We start from the raw sequence: 13,501 nt of genomic DNA on the forward strand, positions 1-13,501 counted from the left end.
TTTTCTGGATAGTGATATTAGGATGCTTTTTAGTGTCTTCTCCCAACTATGCTTTATTTCTCAATTTTTTTTTTTATATAACGGACACTTTTTTCATATCGTCATAAAAAAGTTTTTTAAAAAAATAGGTATTGTGGTGCGCACTCTTGGTTGTCTATTCAATTAGCCATTTTCCACTTCTTTACTAACTTACCCCTGGTTTTGTTTAAAGGAAGGTATCCCCAAGCCCAGTTCTTAGACCTGACTGGTCTAAGCCAATCAGTACATGTTACCCCCCTGCTTATGTGACCTAAATTGGCCTAATCAGTCGTCCAAATGGAAGGACTTATAGTCTATGCTTGGAAGAGTGTACTCACTTACTCACTCATCCGAACAAGAAAATTTATAGTCCTGATTGCCACTGGTAGCCATGTTGTAGCTGTACGGGAAATCAGCCCTAGGATAAATCCAATGCTGAGGACAAGAGAAACCCAAAGAGACAGAAAGAAACTGGGACCTTGATGATATATATAAGCTGTCGACGATCATGCCATACTTAGAACTGACCTACCCCTGATTTGTGATCATCTGAGGAAATAATTAGCCATCTGGAAGCTAGTTTGAGATAAAGTTTTCTGATAACCATAATTAAAAGCATCCTAACTGGTAATAGGCAATGAAAACCCTATGGATCATAACAGAATATTGTCCAATATACTGCCAGAAGATGAGCCCCCTAGGTTGGCAGGCACTCAAAATACACTGTGGCTGCAACAATCGATTCAAGCATATCAGTGAGAGCGAAGTTGTCGCAAGACTGGACAACATTTTGATCTGTTGTACACGGAGCCACCATAAGTCAGAGCTGACTTGACGGTACGACAACTGGCATAGGTATAGACACAATGATTGCAATATAAAAACATATCTGCCTGTGGACAAGAAATTAGGAAGTGTATGCACAAATAAAATAGTTGTGTTCAGGGCTGGGATTAAAGATGATTTAGAAAACTTAATTTTTTGAAAAGGTAATACATATCTAAAGTACTATATTTACAAGGTATTAAAGGATATACAATTAAATTAGTCCCCCTTCATATTCCCATTCATATCCCCAGAGGTCACCACCATTACCAATTTCTATTGAATCCTTCCAGAGATATGCTACACATATAAAAGTGTTGTTTTTCATTTTTTGGCAAGGGGAAAGGGTAGGGGTGTGTGTGTGTGTTACCTGGCAATCTACCTTAGAAAGCATTTATATAAAGGCACCTCATTCTTTTTGATGACTGAATGATTTTGTATTATATTATCTATAGAGTTGCTGTGAGTCAGAATTGACTCAATGGCAACAGGTTTTTTTTTGGCTTATATGGATATATAGTGTAATTTAAAAATAGTTGTAACAAATTGTTTTAACAAAACACTTCTGACAAGAAAAAAATACGAAAATTTTAAAAAATAAACAGCTAACTTAATTTTTTATGAATGTAAAAGCATTAAAGAATTATAGGCATACAAAAGAGATTAATAAGCGATTAACAGTGTGCCAAGACATGGGATCCACCAGGAAGTGTACTCAGAGGATGGGTTCATAATTTATGAGATTATCTTCTTGGAAAGAAAGGGCTCCCTGATCCTACCCACCCCCCAGAAAAAAAAAAAAAAGATGTGACTAAGGTGATCTGGATCCAATTTATATGAGGAAATTGTGTCCCAAGAACTATATTAACTAAAGAAAGCTGAAATGTATGTAATTATCTAAAGAAAGATATTTTTTAACAGAAGAGAAGTGGTATACAGAGCAGCTGAAAAAAATAACTAGAAGAATGAAGTTCTGCAGGAGGATTCCAGCCATTCATGGGGAAGAAAATGGTGATTGTTGGGGACCCAAGATTTGGGTCAGTAGGGAAGCTGACTGTTTCAGGACTGGCATAATATATCAGGCTTCATAGTGGCCTGGATGAAACTGTCTATAGGGCTAACCCTCTTCCTCTAATCTCAGGCTCAGCAGACAACCTTCTGACAGTTAATTCCACCTCCTAGGGATGAGCTGAAATCAACTCGACAGCAATGAGTTAGGTTTTTTTATTTTTTTATTTTAGGGACCTTGAAAGGAGCCCTGGAGGCACAACAGTTAAACACTTGGCTGTTGACCAAAACGTTGGTGGTTCAAACCCACCCAGACATTCCAAGGGAGAAAAGACCTGGCGATCTGTTCCTGTAAAGATTACAGCCTAGGTTACACCCTATGTGGCGGTTCTGCTCTGTCACATGGGGTTGCTGTGAGTTGGAATCAACTCAACAGGACCTAACAAGGACCTTTATACTCGAAAGAGATGCCCTGGAAAGGGGCACAAAAAATCTGGTCCCAAACTGAATTATCCCCATCGTTCCTGACGAAACTGCTGTATGTTGCTTATGTATCATCTCTTGTGAGTTTGGGTGGTTTGAGTTTGTCCTGGAGAGCTTGCTCGCCTGTGGGAACCCAGCATAATGGAAGTCCCTGAACTAGCTTATCATACCTACGAAGTGCTATTGTGTGTGGCCAGTCAGTCTCTCCCTTTCACATCTCTGATGTCTCTCTTGCAAAAGACAGCCCTAAATCATTCTACTTCTGACACATTCCCACTCCAGGAAGATTCTGCCTTTGGTTACAATTATAGAAAACACTGACCAGCAGATTATACATTAGCTGACTGCCACTAGTTGGTTATAATTTGTGGAAAACACGATACTGCCTTTCCTTTTTACCTAGCTATTTCCCTCACCAGGCTGTAAGATCCCTCACAGCAGAGACTATGTCTTGTTTACTATTGTATCTCTTCTAACACATTGCCTGGCATATGATAGATACTCAAAAACTATATGTATTGAATAAAGTGAACCCTACCCCCCTCATCAGGCATGCTTCTCAGACATTGTAAAAATGGGGTAATCCTCATAGTATTGTACTCGAATTCAATGAAATAATGTATGTAAACTATTTAGAAGAGTGGGTACACAGTGGGACTTGATAGGTAACAAGTTTGGTTATTTCAAAGACAGCAGAGCCTTACAAAACATCAAATCTATAAGTCTAGAGGTGAGCTATGGCCAGATGAAAATTCTACGAAAATCTTAAAAGTCTTCATTCCTGGTTAAGTTGTCATAACTAAAGTTTTCAACAAATATTTACTAAGCCCCTGTAAGACAGCCAAGGTACAGTAGTGAAGACAAGGTAGTTATGTGAAATTCTAGAAACAAACAGAAACCATCCCCCAGGGCTCTCATTGAACTACAGCAGACTTTCTATCAAGTAAAATCTTGGTTGAATTAAATGGCTGCTTGGATTTCAGCAAAGGCCAATGTGTGGGAGGCAGAAGTTTGTTTGTCTGTTTTAAACTAGCACTAATAAATACATGACCTTAGTCCTAATCAGAAAACCTTTTATATGAACCTCCAACTCACACTTGGCTTTTCGATAAATACAGAAATTCTAAGTTAGAAAAAACCCCAGTGATCATCTGCTCCTAACTCCTACGTGATCCAGGAATCCCCTTTGCTGCTGCGTATCACAGGGGATGTATGTCAGAGTCAGGTCTCTACATTCAAATTCTGGTTCTGATACTTCTTCACTGTTTACCTTGAGCAAACTGCTTCACTTCCTTAAATTTCCATTTCTTCTCTGTAAAATGGTAACAACACCTAAGAGCAATAATGTTTGTAAAGCATAATGGGCCTTCAGTAACTACTGCTTTCCTTCTGCTTCCCTTTCCAGATCTTTCACCCTCAGAATGCACTCAAGCCTGAAACAGTGCCCAGCACTGATCACAGCACCAAAAAAGTGGTGTGACCAGCCCAAAGCCCAGAAGGATTATTACCTTATAAAACCCAGATTATGAGGGCAATTCAAACAAACAGGTATTTACTAAGCACCTACTAATGGTCAGCACTGCAGCTGATAACTAAACTGCCTTGCTTTTTGTATATTCTGCTTTGCTTTGGTGTCGATAGGATAAAAACTGTCAGGGACAGAACCTAAATGTTGATTTAGGTGGAGCTGAGTAAGGAAGTAGAGTTTATTTTCCTGGGCTCAGGGCCAACAACCTCAGATAGCAGCCTCCAAAACTAGGCATTTTGGTGGGGGAGCAAAAGAGATAAAATGTGATTTAAACATTACTTCACAGGAGGTATGAAGAAGACAGGAACCTTGGCTTACAAAGCTGTGGCTTGCCCATGGCTTAGAGCAGGGCTCAGCAAATTTTTTTTGTAAAGGGCCAGAGAGTAAATATTTTAGGCTTTGCAGTCTATATGGCCACTGCAGCATGAAAGCAACCATCAACAATAACTAAATAAATGAGTGTGGCTGTACTTCGAGTGAATGTTATTTACAAAAACAGGCAGCAGGCCAAATTTGGTTCTTAAGCTGTGGTTTGCTAAACGCTAGCTTAGCACATCATTCCTGGTGCAGAGCAGGCACTCAATAATACCAAGTGTGTCACGGAATGCACATTGGAAAGAGAACAAATCGTTATGCTTGTGTATCACTTAAACTTTCCTTTCTTTAATCTTTTCAAAAATTTTAATACAGGCGAGGTCAGCACAACTGGACTAAACCAAAAGCAAAGAAGTTTCCTGAATAAACTGAACGCTTTGAAGGCCAGCGTAGCAGGGGTGGGGGTTTGGGGACCATGGTTTCAGAGGACATCTAAGTCCACTGGCATAATAAAATCTATTAAGAAAACATTCTGCATCCCACTTTGAAGAGTGGTGTCTGGGGTCTTAAACGCTAGCAAGTGGCCATCTAAGATGTACCAATGGGTCTCAACTCACCTGGAGCAAAGGAGAATGAAGAACATCAAAGATACAGGGTAATTATGAGCCCAAGAGACAGAAAGGACCACATAAGTCAGAGACTGCATCAGCCCGAGACCAGGAGAGCTAGATAGTGTCCGGCTATAACTGATGACAGCCCTGACAGGGAGTGCAACGGAGAGGCCCTGGGGGAGCAGGAGAGCTATGGGATGCAGACCACGAATTCTCATAAAGAGACCAGACTTAATGGTCTGACTGAGACTAGAAGATCCCTGGAGGTTATGGTCTCCAGACCTTCTGTTAGCCCAAGACAGAAGCCATTCCCAAACCCAACTCTTCATACGGGGATTGGACTAGATTATGGGATAGAAAATGATACTGGAGAAGAATGAGCTTCTTGGATCAAGTAGACACATGAGGCCATGTTGGCACCTCCTGTCTGGGGGGGAGATGAGAGAGCAGAGGGGATCAGAAGCTGGCCGAATGGACACAAAAATAGAGAATCGAGGGAAAGAGTCTACTGTCTCATTGGGGGAGAGCAATTAGGAGTATATAATAAGGTGTGTATAAGTTTTTGTATGAGACTGACTTGATTTGTAAACTTTCACTTAACGCACAATAAAAACTAAAAAAAGAAATTTAAATATTTGTTTTAAATTTATTATTTTTTTTTAGAAACTCTTGCGTCAGGGACCAACATAGACCACAGCAAGGAAGCTGCTCTGCTACGTAAGAAACCCTGACCCTGTAGCAGGACAGTCTATATGAATGGTTTAACACCAGGGGTCCTGAGCGGTGCTAAACCATTCATACTGCCAACAAAAAGGATGGAGGTTCAAGTCCACCCAGAAGTACCTCTGAAAAAAATCAGCCATTGAAAACTCTAGGGAGCACAGTTTTACCCTGACGCACATGTGGTCAGAAATGATTCGACGGCAACTAGTAAATTATCAGACCACCAAGCCATCCAGGCCAACACCCTGAGAGTCATTCTTTACTTTTCCTGGTTCATCACTCCTACCCCTGTACCCAGTGAGTCATCAAGTTTTTTTGGTGACTAAACTAGGGCTCAGAGCAGGTTGGTATTGGTGGTACATATACTGTGGATTTGGCTCACTCACATCTATTCCAGTCTTCATCAGATGCATCTTCCTATATTGCAAAGGTTAAAAGTTAAAAACTGTATTTCTCAGACTCCCTTGAGCTAGGTTCCAGTTTTACATGGGGAACAAAGTTAAGTGGGAAAAGAGGCAGAGTACAAGACATGGTCTGGTCTAGTAGCTTTACTCGTGGCATCCCAACTCAATATGCAGCTTCCCGAACATGGCAGGAACAGAAACTTCTTTGGTGGCCCAGTTCAGTGGTATGGCTCTGTGAATCATTCCTGAAAATTCAAACTAGTCTCTTTCTTCAGTCTTAATAACAATTATGCAAGCCATTTAATATCCAGTAATAAATTTCTTTCTGATTACATTAGTTAAAAGTCTATTTTGTTTTCTATAGATGAACCTTGAGCAATAAGCTTTTCTAAGATCAAATCACAATTAGGTGGTGGAGCTCAGACTTGAATGCAGATTAGTCTGATTTCAAAGACCCATTCACTGAATCTCTAGACTACACCATCACAGTTCTGCGAGGAGGACATTCTCCCTCATTTCTCCTGGCTCTTCAGATGTTTGCTGCACTTGGAATTGTGTTCTACACCTGGACTACCAAGTGAACTTACTTAATCACCATTCCACACTGGCTAAGGTGTCACCTCCTTTGCAAAGTTTCCCTCACCTTTCCTAATGGGGCAGGGACTTTCATCTGTTTTCCTCAGCATCTATGCCTCTCTCCACTGTAGCACTCACCACATCATTGATTTTCTTCTCTGTGTCCTGGAACACACAGTGAGTACCTTGAGAAGAAAGGCCACATCATACTTCTCTCTGCTTTCAGCATCTGGCCTAGTAAATACTCAGTTAATGTTGCTAAATCAATGAATAGATGAAAGGATGATATGACATGAAATTACATGACACGATGTTAATATGATGTGGAAACATGGCCTGGAGGATGGTTCAGTTGGACTCCTTCATATCATGATGACATGCAGTCATAGTCAGGAAAGCATGAGTAAACTCTACAGCACTGTTATCCAACCATCATAATTCTTTATATATGTCTATCAACCCTATATGGGCTCTCAAAGGACTGAATCCTCTCTAACTGATCTCCATCTAACTCAGAGCTTATTTCTCACTGTATGTAATGGAATCACCCATTAAGTATTATTAACTGAGGAGGCGGGGCCAAGACAGCAGAGGAGTCAGACGCTTCCAGTGATCCCTCTTACAACAAAGAGCTGAAAAAAAAGTGAAACGATTATACTTATGACAAGCGGGGAGCCCTGAACATCAAAGGCAAGGTTAGAAAATGGACTGAGCGGCAGGAGGAGGGAGAGACAGTTCAGAAGTGGAGAGCAGCTGTCGGACCTGAATCATCAGGAACCCTCAGACACCATTCCCAGGAGCGACTACTGTGGGCTGGTGGTAGCATTTGGCTGTAGCATAGCCTACTCAAACCTCTGGAACCAAAGAAGAACAGGACTATCGGCAAAAGCTAAGTACGTGCGTATATTTCACCGCACCCCCTGCTCCTAGGCCAGCTTCAGCAGCTGTTGATTTCCCTGGGCCTGAGATACCCCCTGCTGAGTGCCCTGATCCATTCTCCCAGCCTTGTAAAAGGAATAAATTCACAATTGGGGGAAAAGATAATCTGCCAGGTCCACTAACCTGGGGAGCTCAGGAGAGAAGCGGCTCCTGTCAATGCATAAACGGTCCGTGGGCTTTGATACCTTTCCCACCTGCATGGACCTGAGTGGGCATATTTCAAAAGAATAGGACCTTGTTCACAGACAGCAACTATTTCAGCTGTGCAGTAGAGAGGTGGGTATTTGATGTTTGATACCACTTTGCCTTTGAAACAGGGAGGGTTCTCAGCTACCCACATAAGAGGCCCAAGGACTGGTAGCTACACTCAGGTCACCCAACTACCCACGACAGGGGCCCAAGGATAACTGGTACCTATCAGTCCTTGGAACCAAAAACACTGGGTGCCCGTGGTCCGTCTGCGAACACAACCAACTATGTGCTCTAGGCAACAGGGACACGTTTTACTCACAGACACTCAGGGGACAACTGTCAACCCTTGCCTTGTTCAGAAGGTGACCCCCTGCTACAACCAGATACTGGTACCTACACCAATCACCCCTACTCCTCTAAGACGGTAGGACAGAACCTGTACCACACACTTGATGACCAGCTACCTGGACACCTGAGATGAATCCATACAAGAAAAGGGAATGCACTCCTACGATGATATACCTGAAAAGAGCTCTAGCCATGTGGTGACATGACATTAGAGCTTCAAAAGTGAAAATAATTAAGCTAGCTCACTCAAGCAACCCATCTGGGCACATCAAAACAAAACAAAGTAAGAAGCTAGGATACAGTAAGTAAACATGAAATAAACTAATACAATAACTTATAAATGGGTTGGAGACAACAGTCAATATCAAATCACATAAAGAATCAGACCATGATTGCTTCAACAAGCTCTCAGAACAAAGAATCAAGGGATCTTCTGGATGAAGTTGCCTTCCGGGAATTGCCAGATGCAGAATATAGAAGATTAATATACAGAACTCTTCAAGACATCAGGAAAGCGATCAGGAAGGAGATAAGGCAATACACAGAACAAGCCAAGGAACACACAGATAAAGCAGGTGAAGAAATTAAAAAGGTATTTCAAGAACATAATGAAAAATTTAATAAGCTACAAGAATCCGTAGAGAGACACCAATCAGAAATTCAAAAGATTAACAATAAAATTACAGAAGTAGACAACTCAGTAGAAAGTCGGAGGCGCAGAACTGAGCAATTGGGAGGCAGAGTTGGTGAGACTGAAGACGAAGAACTTGGCACCAATATATTTGAAGAAAAATCAGTTAAAAGAATTAAAAAAAAAAATGAAAAAACCCTAAGAATCATATGGGACTCTATCAAGAGAAATAACCTATGAGTGACTGGAGTACCAGAACAGGGAGGGATAATAGAAAATACAGAGAGAATTGTTGAAGATTTGTTGGCAGAAAACTTCCCTGCTATCACGAAAGATGAGAAGATATCTACCCAAGATGCTCACCAAACTCCACATAAGGTAGATCTTAAAAGAAAGTCACGAAGACATATGATAACGAAATTTTCCAAAACCAAAGATAAAGAGAGATTTTTAAGAGCAGCTAGGGATAAGTGAAAAATTGCCTACAAAGGACAGTCAATAAGTTCAGAGTACTTGGCGGAAACCATGCAGGCAAGAAGGCAATGGGATGACTTATACACAGCATTGAAGGAAAAAAATTGCCATCCAATAATCATATACCCAGCAAAACTATCTCTCAAATACGAAGGCAAAATTAGGACATTTCCAGATAAACAGAAGTTTAGGGAATTTGTAAAAACCAAATCAAAAGTACAAGAAATACTAAAGGGAGTTCTTTGGTTAGAAAATCAATAATATCAGATATCAATCCAAGACTAGAACGCTGGACAGAGCAATCAGATGTCAACCCTAATAGGGAAATCACAAAAATAAATCAAGATAAAAAACAGTCAAAACAGGGAAACAGCAATATCATTATGTAAAAGAAGAAAACATTAAAATAATAAAGAGGGACTAATTTTTTAAGAAATATAGTCATAGATCTTTCATATGGAGAGGAAGACAAGGCGATATATAGAAATAAAATTTAGATTTAAACTGAGAAAACTAGGGGTAAATATTAAGGCAACCACAAAGGAGACTAACAATCCTTTTCATCAAAATAAAATTCAAGAAAAAAATAGAGACTCAGCAGAAACAAAATCAACAACAATGAATATGAGAAAAAGACAATATATAAACTACTCGGCACAAAAAATTAAGTGGGAAAAAGAAACTGTCAACAACACACAAAAAAAGGTATTAAAATGACAGCACTGAACTCACACCTATCCATAATTACTCTGAATGTAAATGTACTAAATGTACCAATAAAGAGACAGAGAGTGGCAGAATGGATAAAAAAAAACATGATCGATCTATATGCTGCCTACAAGAGACACATGTTAGAGGCACAAACTAAACTCAAAGGATTGAAAAAAATATATTAACCAAACAACAACCAAAAAAGACCAAGACTGCCAATATTAATTTCTGAAAAAATAGACTTTAAAGTTAAATCCACTACAAAGGATAAGGAAGGACACTATATAATGATGAAAGGGACAATATACCAGGAGGATATAACCATATTTAAATATTTATGCACCCAGTGACAGGGCTGCAAGATACATAAAACAAACTCTAACAGGATTGAAAAGTGAAACAGACAGCTCCACAATTATCATAGGAGACTTCAACACACCGCTTTCAGTGAAGGGGAGAACATCCAGAAAGAAGCTCAATAAAGACGCAGAAGATCTAAATGCCACAATCAACCAACTTGACCTCATAGACTTATACAGAACACTCCACCTAACAGCAGCCAAGTATACTTTCTTTTCCAACACACATGGAACATTCTCTAGAATAGACCACGTTAGGTCATACAGCAAGCCTCAACAAAACCCAAAACACTGAAGTATTACAAAGTATCTTCTCTGACCTTAAGGCCATAAAAGTGGAAATCCATAACAGAAAAAACAAGAAAAAGAAATCAAACACTTGGAAACTGAACAATACCCTGCTCAAAAAAGACTGGATTGTAGAAGACATTGAGGATGGAATAAAGAAACTCATAGAATCCAAAGAGAATGAAAATACTTCCTGTGAGAACCTTTGGGACACAGCTTAAAGCAGCGCTCAGAGGTCAATTTATATCAATGAATTCACATATACAAAATGAACAAAGGGCCAAAATCAAAGAATTATCCATACGACTTGAACAAAAAGAAAGAGAGCAACAAAAGAAACTCTCGGGCACCAGAAGAAGGCAAATAATAAAAATTAGAGTGGAATTAAATGAAATAGAAAACAGAAAAACAACTGAAAGAGTTAACAAGACCAAAAGCTGGTTCTTTGAAAAAATTAACAGATTTGATGAACCACTGGCCAAACTGACAAAAGAAAAACAGGAGAGGAAGCAAATAACCCAAATCAAAAATAAGATGGGTGACATTGTAACAAATCCAAATGAAATTAAAAGAATCGTAACAGACTACTACAAAAAATTGTACTCTAAGAAATTTGAAAACCTAGAAAAAATGGATGAATTTCTAGAAACAAACTACCTACCAAAACTAACACAAACAGAGGTAGAACAACTAAATAAGCCCATAACAAAAGAAGAGATTGAAAAGGTACTCGAAAACTCCCAACAATAAAAAGCCCTGGCCCAGATGGCTTCACTGCAGAGTTCTACCAAACCTTCAGAGAAGAGTTAACACCACTACTACTAAAGGTATTTCAGGGCATAGAAAAGGACAGAATACTCCCAAACTCATTCTATGAAACCAACATATCCCTGATACCAAACCCAGGTAAAGACACCACAAAAAAAGAAAATTACAGACCTATGTCCCTCATGAACTTAGGCACAAAAATCCTCAACGAAATTCTAGTCACTAGAATTCAATAACATATCCAAAAAAAATCAGTCACCATGACCAAGTGGGATTCATACCAGGTATGCAGGGATGGTTCAACATTAGAAAAACAACTAATGAAGTCCATCATATAAATAAAACAAAACACAAGAACCCCATGATTTTATCAACTGATGCAGAAAAGGCATTTGACAAAGTTCAACACCCATTCATGATAAAAACTCTCAGCAAAACAGGAATAGAAGGAAAATTCCTCAACATAATAAAGGGCATTTATACAAAGCCAAAAGCCAGTATCACCCTAAATGGAAAGAGTCTGAAAGCATTCCCCTTGAGATCAGGAACCAGACGAGGATGGCCTTTATCACCACTCTTATTCAACACTGTGCTGGAGGTCCTAGCCAGAGCAATTATGCTAGATAAAGAAATAAAGGGCAACCAGATTGGTAAGGAAGAAGTAACCCTATTTGCAGATGATAGGATCTATACACAGGAATCCCTAAACAATCCTCAAGAAATCTACTGAAACTAATAGAAGAGTTCAGCTGAGTCTCAGGATACAGCATAAACATACAAAAATCACTTGGATTCCTTCACACCAACAAAAAGAACATCGAAGAGGAAATCACCAAATCAATAGCATTTACAGTAGCCCCCAAGAAAATAAAATACTTAGGAATAAATCTTACCAGAGACGTAAAAGACCTATACAAAGAAAACTACAAAGACACTACTGCAAGAAACCAAAAGAAACCTATATAAGTAGAAAAACATACCTTGCTCATGGATAGGAAGACTTAACATTGTAAAAATGTCTATTTTACCGAAAGCAATCTATACATACAATGCAATTCCAATCCAAATTCCAACCACATTTTTTAATGAGATGGAGAAACAAATCACCAACTTCATATGGAAGGGAAAGAGCCCTGGATAAGTAAAGCATTACTGAAAAAGAAGAACAAAGTGGGAGGCCTTATTCTACCTGATTTTAGAACCTATTATACAGCCACAGTAGTCAAAACAGCCTGGCACTGGCACAATAACAGATACATAGTCCAATGGAACAGAATTGAGAATCCATCCACATATGAGCAGCTGATATTTGACAAAGGCCCAAAGTCAGTTAAATGGGGAAAAGATAGTCTCTTTAACAAATGGTGCTGGCATATCTGGATTTCCATCTGCAAAAAAATGAAACAAGACCCACTCCTCACATCATGCACAAAAACTAACTCAAAATGGATCGAGGACCTAAATATAAAATCTAAAAACGATAAAGATCATGGAAGAAAAAACAGGGACAACATTAAGAGTCCTAATACATGGCATAAACAGTATATAAAACATTACTAACAATGCAGAAGAAAAACTAGATAACCGGAGCTCCTAAAAATCAAACACCTATGCTCTCTAAAGACTTCACCAAAAGAGTAAAAAGATTACCTACAGACTGGGAAAAAGTTTTTAGGTATGAAATTTCTGATCAGCATCTGATCTCTAAAATCTACATGATACTGCAAAAACTCAATTACAAAAAGACAACCCTATTAAACAATGGGCAAAGGATATGAACAGGCACTTCACTAAAGAAGACATTCAGGTAGCTAACAAATACATGAGGAAATGCTCACTATCATTAGCTATTAGAGAAATACAAATCAAAACTACAATGAGATTCCATCTTACTCCAACAAAAAAAGGCTGGTATTAATTCAAAAAACACAAAATAAAAAATGTTAGAGAGGTTGTAGAAAGACTGGAACATTTATACACTGCTGGTGGGAATGTAAAATGGTACAACCACTTTGGAAATAGATTTGGTGCTTCCTTAAAAAGCTAGAAATAGAATAACCATATGATCCAGCAATCCCACTCCTTGGAATATCCTAGAGAAATAAGAGCCTTTATACAAACAGATATATGCACACCCATGTTCACTGCAGCACTGTTTATAACAGCAAAGAGATGGAAGCAACCAAGGTACCCATCAAAGGATGAATGGATAAATAAATTATGGTATGATCACACAATGGAATACTACGCATTGATAAAGAACAATGATGAATCCGTGAAACATTTCATAACATGGAGGA

At 39.1% G+C, this 13,501-nt stretch overlaps 1 protein-coding gene across 6 annotated transcripts in view; it reads right to left on the reverse strand.

Annotated features, from left to right (window-relative positions):
• Positions 1 to 13,501, reverse strand: part of INTS4 (integrator complex subunit 4) — a 137,332-nt gene that overhangs the window by 44,248 nt on the left and 79,583 nt on the right. The gene's annotated exons all lie outside the window — the stretch shown is intronic.

The sequence above is a fragment of the Loxodonta africana genome, chromosome 7 (assembly GCF_030014295.1).
Source record: "Loxodonta africana isolate mLoxAfr1 chromosome 7, mLoxAfr1.hap2, whole genome shotgun sequence".
Classification (NCBI taxonomy): Eukaryota; Metazoa; Chordata; class Mammalia; order Proboscidea; family Elephantidae; genus Loxodonta; species Loxodonta africana.